We start from the raw sequence: 15,159 nt of genomic DNA on the forward strand, positions 1-15,159 counted from the left end.
GAACCTTCTTTTCGTTCCCGTTCCTACTCGTCTGGCCGTTCTTCAGTGGGCTCACTCTGCCAAGTTAGCCGGCCACCCTGGCGTTCGGGGTACGCTTGCTTCCATTCGCCAGCGTTTTTGGTGGCCCACCCGGGAGCATGACACGCGTCGTTTCGTGGCTGCTTGTTCGGTCTGCGCGCAGACTAAGTCCGGTAACTCCCCTCCTGCCGGCCGTCTCAGGCCGCTTCCCATTCCCTCTCGACCGTGGTCTCACATCGCCTTAGATTTTGTCACCGGACTGCCTTCGTCAGCGGGGAAGACTGTTATTCTTACGGTTGTCGACAGGTTCTCTAAGGCGGCTCATTTTATTCCCCTTGCTAAGCTTCCTTCTGCTAAAGAGACGGCACAAATCATCATCGAGAATGTTTTCAGAATTCATGGCCTTCCGTCAGACGTCGTTTCGGACAGAGGTCCGCAATTCACGTCTCAATTTTGGAGGGAGTTTTGCCGTTTGATTGGGGCTTCCGTCAGTCTCTCTTCCGGCTTTCACCCCCAGTCTAACGGTCAAGCAGAACGGGCCAATCAGACTATTGGTCGCATCTTACGCAGTCTTTCTTTTCGCAACCCTGCGTCTTGGTCAGAACAGCTCCCCTGGGCAGAATACGCCCACAACTCGCTTCCTTCGTCTGCGACCGGGCTATCTCCTTTTCAGAGTAGCCTCGGGTACCAGCCTCCGCTGTTCTCATCTCAGTTCGCCGAGTCCAGCGTCCCCTCCGCTCAGGCTTTTGTCCAACGTTGCGAGCGCACCTGGAAGAGGGTCAGGTCTGCACTTTGCCGTTATAGGGCGCAGACTGTGAGAGCTGCTAATAAGCGTAGAACTAAGAGTCCTAGATATTGTCGCGGTCAGAGCGTTTGGCTCTCCACTCAGAACCTTCCCCTTAAGACGGCTTCTCGCAAGTTGACCCCGCGGTTCATTGGTCCGTTCCGTATTTCTCAGGTCATTAATCCTGTCGCAGTGCGACTTCTTCTTCCGCGATATCTTCGTCGCGTCCACCCGGTCTTCCATGTCTCCTGTGTTAAGCCCGTTCTTCGCGCCCCCGCTCGTCTCCCCCCCCCCCCCCCCCCCCCCCATCCTTGTCGAGGGCGCACCTATCTACAGGGTCCATAAGATTTTGGACATGCGTCCTCGGGGCCGTGGTCATCAGTACCTAGTGGATTGGGAGGGGTATGGTCCTGAGGAGAGGAGTTGGGTTCCCTCTCGGGACGTGCTGGACCGTTCGCTGATTGATGATTTCCTCTGTTGCCGCCAGGTTTCCTCCTCGAGTGCGCCAGGAGGCGCTCGGTGAGTGGGGGGGTACTGTCATGTATTGTCATGTTGTGTCTTGTTTCTGTCCTTTCTCTTCACCCTGTCTCCCTCTGCTGGTCGTACTAGGTTACCGTTTCTTCCCCTCTTTCCCCCAGCTGTTCCTTGTCTTCTCTGACTACCTCATTCACCCCTTTTCCCACCTGTTCCCTTTTTCCCTCTGATTAGGTCTCTATATCTCTCTCTGTTTCTGCTCCTGTCTTTGTCGGATTCTTGTTTGTGTTTCTCATGCCTGAACCAGACTATCGTCGTGTTTGCTGCAACCTTGTCCTGTTGTGTGGAGTGGTTGAAAACTAGTTTTAATGACTCCAACCTAAGTGTATGTAAACTTCTGACTTCAACTGTATCTTCAACACAAAGTCCATGTGTACGTGTGTGTATAGTGCATATTTTATCGTGTGTGTATGCATGTGTCTGTGCCTATGTTTGTGTTGCTTCACAGTCCCTGCTGTTTCATAAGGTGTATTTTTATGTTTTTTAAAATCTGATTCTACTCCTTGCATCAGTTACCTGATGTGGAATAGAGTTCCATGTAGTCATGGCTCTATGTAGTACTGTGTGCCTCCCATAGTCTGTTCTGGACTTGGGGACTGTGAAGAAACCTCTGGTGGCATGTCTTGTGGGGTATGCATGGGTGTCTGAGCTGTGTGCTAGTAGTTTAACCAGACAGCTTGTGCTTTCAACATGTCAATACCACTCACAAATACAAGTAGTGATGAAGTCAATGTCTCCTCTACTTTGAGCCAGGAGAGATTGGCATGCATATTATTAATGTTTGCTCTCTGTGTACCTCCAAGGGTCAGCCATGTTGTGCTGTTCTGAGCCAATTGCAATTTGTGGCACCTCACCACACGACTGAACATGAGTCCCCACCCCCGACGCGCACTCCTGTCATCCATTACGCATACCTGCCTTCCATCGTCGCGCGCATCAGTGATATGGACTCACTCATCACCTGTTATTAACTCCCTTATATTTGTGAGTTCCCCAGCTCTGTTCCCCGCTTCTGCGTTAATTGTTTTGTATTGCTAGTTTGCTGACGCTGTTCCTGTCTCGTTCCATGTCCGTTGTTTATTAAACGTTTGACTCCCCGTACCTGCATCGTCTCTCCAGCGTCATCCCATGTGACAGTAACTAGCTGCAGGCTTATAGAAGCATTCAATCATATACTTTGCATAGAAACCCAAATAAAAGCGTGTCATGTATGCGAGGTTTAAAAATGACAGCTGCATATGCATATTAGCCAATACGTACTGTATGGCATAACCTACACATATAGCATACATATAGCATACCATAACAGTTGTACAATGTGCTCTGCAATAAGATAACCAGAGTTTGATTTCTCAACCAGATGAGTTCTCAAATAGCAGCTCCCCAATACCATGGGCATGCATAATGTTGGATGTATTGGAATTTTAGGTATGGAGAATGATACAGAGACTGTGGGATTATAGAACAAGTATTTGAGAAAGGAATGTGTGAGTTTCAAATACTACATGTTCAATGAATGTGAGTATATTTAGGTGGTTTAAATTATGAACTTTCTTACTAACATTCTAACAGTTGACGGTGCCAAAACCTTGCCAATCAATTCATTATTCTACTAACTATGACTGTGTGAGACATATTTTCCATCATTTACGTTTCATGCATATACATACGAACAAAGTAAACCATCACAAATATTGTTTCACCACTTATTGAGTATGGGGACAAATAGCAAAGGTGTCTCAGGCAGTATTTGAAGTATCTAAATATAGTGTAACCTACCATTCAATGTCTATCAAGTGTCGTGGAGGGCACAATCTTACAATGTTGCGGTCCAGAAATTAGAGCTTACCATCTATGCCAAAAGTCTGGGCCTCTGATGGTGACTATAGAACTGTCATCAACACGTGCTTCAGTATTCCTCCTTATCTCTATAAGCATTTGTGTGCCCAGGCCTCATAGACGTATTGAAAGGATCCCACCCTGGTAACCAATGTAGCTGACCGATGTAGAGTGAGACAAATGCCTGAGCAGAATGCAATCTAAAGCTTGTGTGGTCCACAGATGAGAACTCTACCATCTATGGCAAAAGCCTGGGCTCCTGACGGGGACAATACAATTCTCCCCACTGCATGTTACAATAGTAAAATAATCTGCTTGTAAACTGTTACATTTATTCTACATTGAATTTGGTCTTTGAGATGCTCAAAAAAGCAAGTACTTCTGTGGTTGGTGTTCCTCAACTCTACAATGACGACAGGTAAATGCATATGTGGTTCCAATGTCTAGATAGTGGCGGCAGGGCTAGTTCAAACTGCAGTGGGATGGTTCTCCTCACAGATGAGTTAATCAGCTCATGATTGGTGAATAGCACTTGGTTGATCTCTGGGAGCAGGATACCGGAGAGCTGAATAGATCATATGAGACAAAAATGAGAGATGAGAATTTAATCAAATAAATCATCACAGAAAAGGAATGTAGTTTGTGAGCTAGAAAATAAACATCCTGACAGTCTGAGGCAGGGTGCTCTGCAATCATCCTACTTCAACTATTGACAGGGATAAAGTGGCGTTTGTTATTTGTCAGTATGAATGAAATTACTGGGTCCTGCCTTGATGACTGTATTAGATTTACACTACTTGTCCTATAGATTTTTGTAGTCTTAAATGATTACTTGGAACTAATTAAAACGCTCCTTGTCTCGGAATGACATGCTAGCTATTGATAAAGCTATCTGCAAGCTAGCAACAAATCTACTTGTTGTAACTAGCTAACTAACTAGAAAGCTAGCTACATTACTAAGGTTGCTGTGTTCTAAGATGGGAGTCAATTTACAGTTTGCACTGATGGTATCGCGTTTCTATGACTAAATAGTTTGATTACAATTTAAAAAAAATACTTTACCTGATAGCAGTTTGTCAGACGGATTGATTCCGATGACGTGATTGGCAGACGACATGATCAGCAGAGATGGTACCATGGATAGTACACAAGTTTTGATTGGTTTACAGTTTAATACTTGGTTGCGTTTGCCTGTCAAGGTTAGCGAACATAAAAGTAGCTTTTAAAAATGTGCAAGAATTAATTAACATTGCCAACAAAGGGAAATGTGTTCAGAATAAACAAACATACACAATATATAAAAAACAGCTTCTCCCTCAACAGAGATGGATCATCTCGAAAACTAAAGCAGATAGCTTGTTACGGCCCACCCCCTATCACTGATAGTCACTCAATTAGCCCATGTCAGCAAACTTTTTTTAGATCGGGAAGTTATTAGTCCAGCCAACTATCTAAACTTGTTGTAATCAGCAAAAGTCTAGGGCCAGCTCTGACTGCAAGTGTGGGTATGGATGTGGGTACACAGCTACTGTGGCCCCTCATGATAAGTTCTGATTTTATGTGGCCCCCACCCCATCAAAGTTGCTCATCCCTGCTCTACATCAATATCTGTCTCTACGTCACATTGAACTGCAGTAACACTTCAGACACACTCAATGATCCAGACACTGTGTGTGTGTGTGTGTGTGTGTGTGTGTGTGTGTGTGTGTGTGTGTGTGTGTGTGTGTGTGTGTGTGTGTGTGTGTGTGTGTGTGTGTGTGTGTGTGTGTGTGTGTGTGTGTGTGTGTGTGTGTGTGTGTGTGTGTGTGTGTGTGGAAAAGCACTCACTCAGCTCTAACGGGTGTGCAGTTGTTGCTAAGAGACAGGCAGCAGCCGAAACTGAGGGAGAGATGAATTGAAATTGAGAGAAATAGAGAGGCAGAGAGAGGGGGGTAGATAGGGAAAGTAAAGGGGCAGGGAGAGAGTGGTGTAAGGAGTTAAGAGAGAGAGAAAAAGAGAGGTTTATATAAAGATGGGCAAGCAAGCTGAAGAGAGAGAGAGAGAGAACGAGTGAACTAGACAGAGAAGGAGAGAGGGGGTGGAGAAAGAGATACAGAGAGTCAGGGTGAGTGAGTTTGAGATAAAGAAAGCGATGGTGGAGGGAACGAGCAGAAAAGAGAGGGAGAAGGGGAGAGAGGGATAGAGAAAGGGTGCCGAAAATTGGAGAGGGGAGAAAGAGAGGTAAGTGGGTCAGGAGGTACACAGAAACTCACCTGTCTACTGCCCCCTAACCTTTCAACAACCTAAACGCAACCTTTAAACGATCCATAAATAACCTCAACACAACCCTCCCAAAACTTATACACAACTAACCACAACCTATACACAACTTCCAGCAGCACAAACACAACCACAATATGACCTTTGCACACAACAACCCCCTATCCTCCAGAAAACCCCAATCCCTCTCATAAAACCCACTCTAATATGGTAAACTCTAAGTAATATGGTCCCGATTCACTTTGCCATCTGATAGGCTGCATAGAATTTTTCTCCAATCCTTATAGATCTACAGATTTAGGAGGCTTGCGGGGGTTGTCGCTAGTTACCACAGCTAAATCAAATCAAATTTTTATATCAGCTGATGTCACAAAGTGCTTATGCAGAAACGCAGCATAAAACCCCAAACAGCAAGCAATGCAGATGTAGGAGCACGGTGGCTAGGAAAAACTCCCTAGAATGGCAGGAATCTAGGAAGAAACCTATAGAGGAACCAGGCTCTGAGGGGTGGCCTGTCCTCTTCTGGCTGTGCCCGGTAGAGATTATAAGACTACATGGCCATTAAGGCCAGATCGTTCTTCAAGATATTCAAACGTTCATAGATGACCAGCAGCTACAATTTATCTTATTAAAATCAGATTTTAAACCTGACCTTAACCCTAAAATTAACCACAATGCTAAATGTATGCCTAACCCTAACCTTAAATTAAGAACAAAAAGCAAATGTTTGTTTTCATGATTTTGTACAATATAGACCATTTTGTGGTAACTAGTAGAAACAAGGCATGGGGGTTCGCTTACTTAAAGTCTCCCCCTTCATTCACAACCTCTAATTAAACCCTCAATACCTACACAACCTTAACCCAACTCCCACACAACCAAGAGAACCCTCAGACAACCATCACACAATGTCTGCTTTATATATTATGTGAAGCCTCATGGGACAGTTGCATTCACAATATAGTACACCAATACAGTTTACTATGACTATAACTGAGGAACAGAAGTATTAGACTCCACCTCTCGTCCCTTACCCTCTACCTCCCACACATACCCAGTCCACTCCTCTTCTTCACTAAATGCTCTCTCTCTCTCTCTACCTACCCTTACTCTTCCACCTCTCTCCCTCTGCTATATTTCTCCCCTCCTTCTCTTTGCTGTCTTCCTCTCTCCCTACCGCCCTCCCCTCTCTCCCTAATGCCCTCCCCTCTCTCCCTACCGCCCTCCCCTCTCTCCCTACCGCCCTCCCCTCTCTCCACTACCTCTCTCTCTTTCTCTCTCTCTCTCTCTCTCTCTCTCTCTCTCTCTCTCTCTCATCCCCAGCCGCAGGAAATTCCTAATGATCTTCATCATCAGTCTGTGTTCAACACTACCTCCAGCCAAGAGCACATACTGTACACTCATAGACACACACACACACACACACATATGCACACACACACTCACAGACACACACAGCACATTGCATACACAAAAGAGGTTAATGCACAGACAAACTGAAGCAAACAATCAGACTACACTGGCTCAGCTTTTCTCTCTCTATGTCTCTCTCTCTTCTAATCGCCCCTCTCTCTTTCTAATGTTGTTTCTACAGGAACCTACATGCTGTAGCTAGTTATTTTAAGACAAGAACCGTACGAGCCCTGTCCCCTGCTCCCCCACCACCACTCCTTCTCCTACAACCTCTCTCACACACTCCCCCACCTATCCTCTCTCCCCTCCCCCTCCTCCCTCCACATCCATCCTCCGCTCTCCCCTTTGCCTGCCCCCCTCTCTTCTTCCCCCCACCTCTTCTCCCTCCCTCCTCTTTCTCTCTCTCCTCCAGGCAGTTTCCTGGCTCTGTTGATGGCCGCCCCTCAGTCGGTCATGTGACGAATAGCGGCAGCTGGGAGCAGCCAGGAGTGCACACGCTCACACACATGCACATACACTGCACACACACACACACACACACACACACACACACACACACACACACACACACACACACACACACACACACACACACACACACACACACACACACACAGTCAGACCTTGAGGCCAGTGTTTTGGAGAGGGGGCTCTGTGCTGCGGCCTGACTTCCTGACTCCTCCCTCTGTTCCACAGTTGCCGTGGGTTACTGCTGCAGCTCCGGTTGCCAAGGAGAAGGCTGCTGGCTGTTTGAACAACAATGGCCGTGAACATTCCAACTGTAGGTACTGTCTCTCACACACACACTCACCAGAGAACACACACACTTAGGAACGCACATAGCTACACACACACAAACACACATATTCATGTGACACGTAGACACATGCGCGCGCACACGCAAACACACACTAATGTACAGTATCTCCATCCAAATCCTGATCCCACATATTCAAACTTAAATAACCCCTCCAACCAAACTCACACACTCTCTCCCTGAGATGATTGCTTTTGTTGAAAGGATAAGAGTAGCCCTTCTCTCTGTCAGTCTATCAGACGCTTTCTCAATCCATCTCTGTTGTCTCTTCTCTCTCTCCACCCATCCTCCTCCGTGTCTGCCCCCCTCTTTCTTTCCAGGAGCCTGAGTGTGCAGTGCATTCATCCATCTTCCCCCACCCCGTCTTCCACCCTTATCTCTCTCTCTCTCTCCTTCTCCTCTCTTGCGTCTCTCTATTTCCTTCTCCTCTATCTCTCTCATTTTCCTCTGTCTCTCTCTTTCTCTCTCTGAGGAAGTGTGTAATCCCAAGGGACAAAAAGCTCCCTACCTTCCAGCTGAGAAGGGGGGAGGAAGAGGGAAAGAGAGGGACATAAGAGAGGACTGGGTTGGGAGAGAGAGAGAAACACAGTGGGAAGAGAGGGGGGAAGGGAGAGAGAGGGGGAAGAGGGAGGGGAAGAGAAAGGGAGAACTATCATCATTAGGATTCCTGGAGCAGAACCTTTAGCTCTGTTGTGTTAATGATGCGACAATGTTACAGGAATGTCAAATGAATGTATTTTAAACATTTTAAAATCTGTCACCTTTCTGATCATCTGCTTCATCTTTTTGTGAACACACATAAATGTCATCTTTTTTCTGAGTTCCAGTGTGTGTAATCAATACACAAATGAGACTATGTGCATGTGCATGTGTGTGTGTGCATGCATGTGCGTCAAGAGAGAGAGAAAGATATAGACAGAGCAGAGGTCTGTGTGAGGTGTGTGTATGAGAGAGAGTGAAGGTGTGTGTGTGAAGGTATGGGTGAAAGTGTTTCTCGTCTTTAATAATTGAACTATTTCTGTCCAGCTTGTTAGTGAGGTAGACACACACTTTCTATCCCTCTTTTTCTCTGCCGGCTCTCTCCTCTGTCTCTCCCTCTTTCCCTCTCTCCCTCCCTCTCACTCAGACACACACACAAAGACACACACATGCCCCCCCCCCCCCCCCCCCCATCTCCAATCAGAGGTTAGGGGTCATATAGCATCAAACCAGCTGTGTGAGAGGGGGGTGAGAGGGAGAGAGCCAGGAGTGGCCCGAGAAATGTAATTAGTAAAGAGAAAGCGAGAACTATGGGAATCCATTGTGTGGGAGTTGATATTATATAGACTAAACACAGACAGACAGACAGACAGACAGACAGACAGACAGACAAAGCAGAAACAGCCCCAGAGAACCCCACAAATATAAGAGAAGGATGTTAATAGTCAGATTGGTGAGCTATGAAAGTATACTGCAACATAAATTGGCCCTAGGACTTCTCAATGGTCTGGAGCTTAGCCAGAACTTAGTATACTCAACCTGCCTCAGGGGGAAATAATGCAAACTACAGTACAACTAGCTAGGCTAGAGAACCACAGAACTACAACTAGCTGGACTAGAGAACCACAGAACTACAACTAGCTGGACTAGAACCAGAACCACAACTAGCTAGACTAGAACCACAGAACTACAACTAGCTAGGCTAGAGAACCACAGAACTACAACTAGCTAGACTAGAGAACCACAGAACTACAACTAGCTAGGCTAGAGAAGCACAGAACTACAACTAGCTAGACTAGAGAACCACAACTAGCTAGACTAGAGATCCACAGAACTACAACTAGCTAGGCTAGAGAACCACATAACTACAACTAGCTAGACTAGAGAACCACAGAACTACAACTAGCTAGGCTAGAGAACCACAGAACTACAACTAGCTGGACTAGAACCAGAACCACAACTAGCTAGACTAGAGAACCACAGAACTGCAACTAGCTGGACTAGAGAACCACAGAACTACAACTAGCTGGACTAGAGAACCACAGAACTACAACAAGCTGGACTAGAACCAGAACCACAACTAGCTAGACTAGAACCACAGAACTACAACTAGCTAGACTAGAGAACCACAGAACCACAACTAGCTAGACTAGAGAAAAACAGAACTACAACTAGCTGGACTAGAACCAGAACCACAACTAGCTAGACTAGAACCAGAACCACAACTAGCTAGACTAAAACCAGAACCACAACTAGCTGGACTAGAACCAAACCCACAACTACAAATAGCTGTACTAGAACCAGAACCACAACTAGCTAGACTAGAACCAGAACAGAACCACAACTAGCTAGACTAGAACCACAACTACAACCACAACTAGCTGGACTAGAACCAGAACCAGAACCACAACTAGCTAGACTAAAACTAGAACCACAACTAACTGGACTAGAACCAAAACCACAACCACAACTACAACTAGCTGGACTAGAACCACAACCAGAACCACAACTAGCTAGACTAGAACCACAACCACAACTAGCTGGACTAGAACCACAACCACAACTAGCTAGACTAGAACCACAACCACAACTAGCTGGACTAGAACCAAAACCACAACTACAACTAGCTGGACTAGAACCAGAACCACAACTAGCTAGACTAGAACCATAACTACAACTAGCTGGACTAGAATCAGAATCAGAACCACAACTAGCTGGACTAGAACCAGAACCACAACTACAACTAGCTGGACTAGAACCAGAATCAGAACCACAACTAGCTAGACTAGAACCACAACCACAACTAGCTGGACTAGAACCATAACCACAACTAGCTAGACTAGAACCAGAACAGAACCACAACTAGCTAGACTAGAACCACAACCACAACCACAACTACAACTAGCTGGACTAGAACCACAACCAGAACCACAACTAGCTAGACTAGAACCACAACCACAACTAGCTGGACTAGAACCACAACCACAACTAGCTAGACTAGAACCACAACCACAACTAGCTGGACTAGAACCAAAACCACAACTACAACTAGCTGGACTAGAACCAGAACCACAACTAGCTAGACTAGAACCATAACTACAACTAGCTGGACTAGAATCAGAATCAGAACCACAACTAGCTGGACTAGAACCAGAACCACAACTACAACTAGCTGGACTAGAACCAGAATCAGAACCACAACTAGCTAGACTAGAACCACAACCACAACTAGCTGGACTAGAACCATAACCACAACTAGCTGGTCTAGGACCAGAACCACAACTAGCTAGACTAGAACCAGAACCAAAATTAGCTGGACTAGAACCACAACTAGCTGGACTAGAATCAGAACCACAACTAGCTGGACTAGGACCAGAACCACAACTAGCTAGACTAGAACCATACCCACAACTAGCTGGACTAGAATCGGAATCGGAACCACAACTAGCTGGACTAGAACCAAAACCAAAACTACAACTAGCTGGACTAGAACCAGAACCACAACTATCTGGACTACAACCAGAACCACAATGAGCTGGAATAGACCCAGAACTAGAACTACACCTATCTGGACTAGAACCAGAACCAAAACTAACTGGACTACAACCACAACCACAACCACAGCTAGCTGGACTAGAACCACAACTAGCTAGACTAGAATCAGAACCACAACTAGCTGGTCTAGGACCAGAACCACAACTAGCTATACTAGAACCAGAACCAAAACTAGCTGGACTAGTAAAAAAACTAGCTGGACTAGAACCACAACTAGCTGGACTAGAATCAGAACCACAACTAGCTGGACTAGGACCAGAACCACAACTAGCTAGACTAGAACCAGAACCAAAACTAGCTGGACTAGTAAAAAAACTAGCTGGACTAGAACCACAACTAGCTGGACTAGAATCAGAACCACAACTAGCTGGACTAGGACCAGAACCACAACTAGCTAGACTAGAACCAGAACCACAACTAGCTGGACTAGAACCAGAACCACAACTAGCTGGACTAGAACCAGAACCACAACTAGCTGGACTAGAACCAGAACTCACAACTCTGAGTGGGAGGGTCATGACCTTCAGTTAGAAAGTGTGTTTGTGTGTGTCAGTGTGCATGCTGTCAGTTCGATCTCCATAGCTACTTCTGAAACTAGGAAGTCTGGCAAGGCCTGCTGATAGGCTGAGAAAGGAGACAGATGATTGGTTGAGCTGTGGCTGTCATATCAGCAGAGTGTATCTGCAGCACCACACACACACACACTTTCTCTCTCTCTAGCATACACTCATACACACACTCCAGCCAAACAAATACATGAAGCAGTCCAAGACCAACATTCAAAGTAAAATGTTCTATATAGATATGTAAGAATGTGTGTGTGTGTGTGTTGACTACTGACCTGGCTAATAGGGTTAAGGACAGAAATAACATCATCTGAGATACAAGGCCGTTTCTATGACTACCACCACCACACACAGGTACACAATAGGGCTATGCTGTTATATGTTGTGCACTGACACACACACACAGACTTCTCTCTCTTTAATACCTCTTGCTCAGCATCTGTCAGCATCCCACAGACACGTGCACATGGAAAGGATATGCATGTCAAAAAGGGCCATAAATAAAATGACACTGTCACAACACAGACACTGGCCCTAGGCGCTCTCTCAACCCCCCCCCCCCCCCCCCCCATCGGGTAATAATCATGCACCACCATGAGCTCTGTGTCTCGAGGCTGATGTGGGCGTCACTCATTCAACGCACCGGGCGGTTTGTGCCTATACGGGATGAGCGCGTCAGGACAGCTCAATTTGTTACCGGGGGATTATAGCCCCGGCTTTACAGGGGAACCGGATGACGTCTCTCGCGCTTTAATTACAGTAAACATCTGTCGGAGCGCGCCCTGAGCTCGCGCCACAGCAGCGCCACAGCACGTACCGAATGTTATATGTAGGTGGAGACCGACGGTGAATCTAGCCTACCTTAGAGACAGTCTCAGTGACGGATCCGGTCCTGTGTGAATGTGTGTTTGTATGGTAGACATCTTCGCTTTCACAACTAACCAGCATATACACACAATCAGCCCTGCATGGAGATGCTTCCTTAACAATAGCCTTAACTCGTGTGTGTGTCACCATCACTAATGAGAAAGGAGCCCACCTCAGCCATAGTGGCAGACTGACCCAGTGCACGAATTCCCTTTATAACGGCACCGACGAGGTTAATACAAATTCCTTCAATAAAAAAAATGCAGCGGTGCCGCGCGCATCTGGCAGCGCCGCTAGAACTGTCCGGTATGCAAATATGAGTTGTGTACACAGATAGACACTGCATGCGCACTCACCGGGAGAGGCTCGTTGCTGCAGCGGGGCTTCTCTTCTCTCGTCGTGCGGATCACTGAGTTCTCGGTAATATCACAGCTGCCACTGCTGGCGCACAGCATTTTCCGTTCATTCCTACCGTTAACGTCGTTGTCTGTCTCCTCTCCGTGCTTCGCGCGCATCTGTCTGTATGCGTGCAGGGCTCCACCACAGAAAACCGTTTCTCTAAAAACAAGCTGCTCTACATCAACAGCAGAACCCTGGAAACGGAGGAAGGTAAAATATAAAGAAGAGAAGGGGAAATTGACGGGGGGGGGGGGGGGGGGGGTGCGTATATCCCCTTCTGCACGCAAGAACGCGAACACTCCTCAAACCCCGCGGTAACGATCCCGTGGCAGACAGGCGTGGGACAGACGTTTCTAGGAGAAAAGGAAGGAAAGAACGAAATCTTTCTTCCGTTTTTATCTCTCCGCGATATCCCCCTTTCTCTCTCTGTCTCTCTCTCACACACAGTGCAATCTCGCCTCTCTCGTTTCTCGCCAGATGTGCCTGTCTGTCAGTCCCATCCAGGGACCCGTAGCTGTCCTCGGTTCTACGGATAAAAAGTCTGGGAAGTGTAGTTCTTTTTTTGTTATCAGAAACGGTTGTCTGGGTTACGCATTGCAGACGTGGGCGAGAGGAGTCAGAGAAAGATGGAGAGAGGGTTGGACACTGACTTGAGTCAGTTCTATAATTAAGCATTAAGTCGAGGGGTTACATTGGCCATTATAAACCGTATGGTTCCAGTCCTGAATGCTGATTGGCAGTTTATTATTCCACAATGCGTGCATAAGAACAGCCCTTAGCCGTGGTATATTGGCCATATACCACACCCCCTCGTGCCTTATCGCTTAAATATACCACAGCTTATTTGGGGGGTGCTTCCATTTGTCCTGTTACACACTTGTAGAAGTGTGTAATGAAGATGTGTTTTTTGCATATTCCAACTCCCAGAGACACCTGCAAGGAGTGGGGTCACGGCCAGGGTCACCAAGGAGTGGGATCACGGCCAGGGTCACCAAGGAGTGGGGTCACGGCCAGGGTCACCAAGGAGTGGGATCACGGCCAGGGTCACCAAGGAGTGGGATCACGGCCAGGGTCACCAAGGAGTGGGGTCACGGCCAGGGTCACCAAGGAGTGGGGTCACGGCCAGGGTCACCAAGGAGTGGGGTCACGGCCAGGGTCACCAAGGAGTGGGATCACGGCCAGGGTCACCAAGGAGTGGGGTCACGGCCAGGGTCACCAAGGAGTGGGATCACGGCCAGGGTCACCAAGGAGTGGGATCACGGCCAGGGTCACCAAGGAGTGGGATCACGGCCAGGGTCACCAAGGAGTGGGATCACGGCCAGGGTCACCATTGTCCAGCGCCCCAGGAGCAATTGGGGTCAAGTGCCTTTCTCAAGGGCACAGCGACAGGTTTTGACCTCGTCTGCTCCGGGATTCAAATCAGCAACCTTTCGTCCATAACCAAGTGGGAAGGTGGTATTTACCACATACGACTGGGAAAAATCCAAAATCCATTTGAACTGGTAATTACTAATGGGAAATATATGGTTTTTGAACAGTAATTTGTTTACAAGCATGATATCTGTACTTTTAGTTTATGGTTGACGCAGCTTGTTGTACATTAGCCAATCGGTATTTCTCAATGAGTTCAATGCACGTGAATATATCCAACTGGTATTTAGGTAATTACCACCTTCGCACTTGGTTATGAATGCAGCATAAGGGCTGCTCTTAGCATGACAGGAAGCGAGTGCCTGGATACAGCCCTTGGCCATATACCACAAACCCCAGAGGTGTCTTATTGCTATTATAAACTGGTTACAAACATAAATAGAACAGTAAACAAGGATTTTTGCATCATACCGTGGTATATTGTCTGACGTACACACTGCTGTACTGGTGTTTTAGCCAATCAGCATCCATGACACAAACTACCCAGTTTATAATAACCGGTTATAACCCTATGGTTATAATGAACAGTGCTGGGTGCTCACACATAAAACAGCAGACAGACTTACCACAGGAGGGACCCAATTTCAAGTAGACTGACCACACTAGACAGTCAAAATGTGTGTGTGCATGTGTCTGTGAGTAAAGAAATATGGTGTTTGTAGGCTAGACCTAGAAACTAAGAAAACAAGACACACATG

The 15,159-nt window shown here is 46.7% G+C and overlaps 1 protein-coding gene across 2 annotated transcripts in view; it reads right to left on the reverse strand.

Annotated features, from left to right (window-relative positions):
• The window catches only part of ahdc1 (AT-hook DNA binding motif containing 1), a 43,887-nt gene extending 30,760 nt beyond the window's left edge, over positions 1-13,127 (reverse strand). Inside the window, exon 1 of one of the 2 annotated variants that reach the window (XM_090208916.1) lies at positions 12,988-13,127. The gene's annotated coding sequence lies outside the window, so the exon portion shown is untranslated. The remainder of the gene's footprint in view (positions 1-12,987) is intronic. The other variant, XM_036951070.2, reaches the window with a different exon arrangement.
• Positions 13,128-15,159: the final 2,032 nt, after the last annotated feature.

Source organism: Oncorhynchus mykiss, chromosome 18 (assembly GCF_057628025.1).
Source record: "Oncorhynchus mykiss isolate SJ-2025 chromosome 18, ASM5762802v1, whole genome shotgun sequence".
Lineage (NCBI taxonomy): Eukaryota > Metazoa > Chordata > Actinopteri > Salmoniformes > Salmonidae > Oncorhynchus > Oncorhynchus mykiss.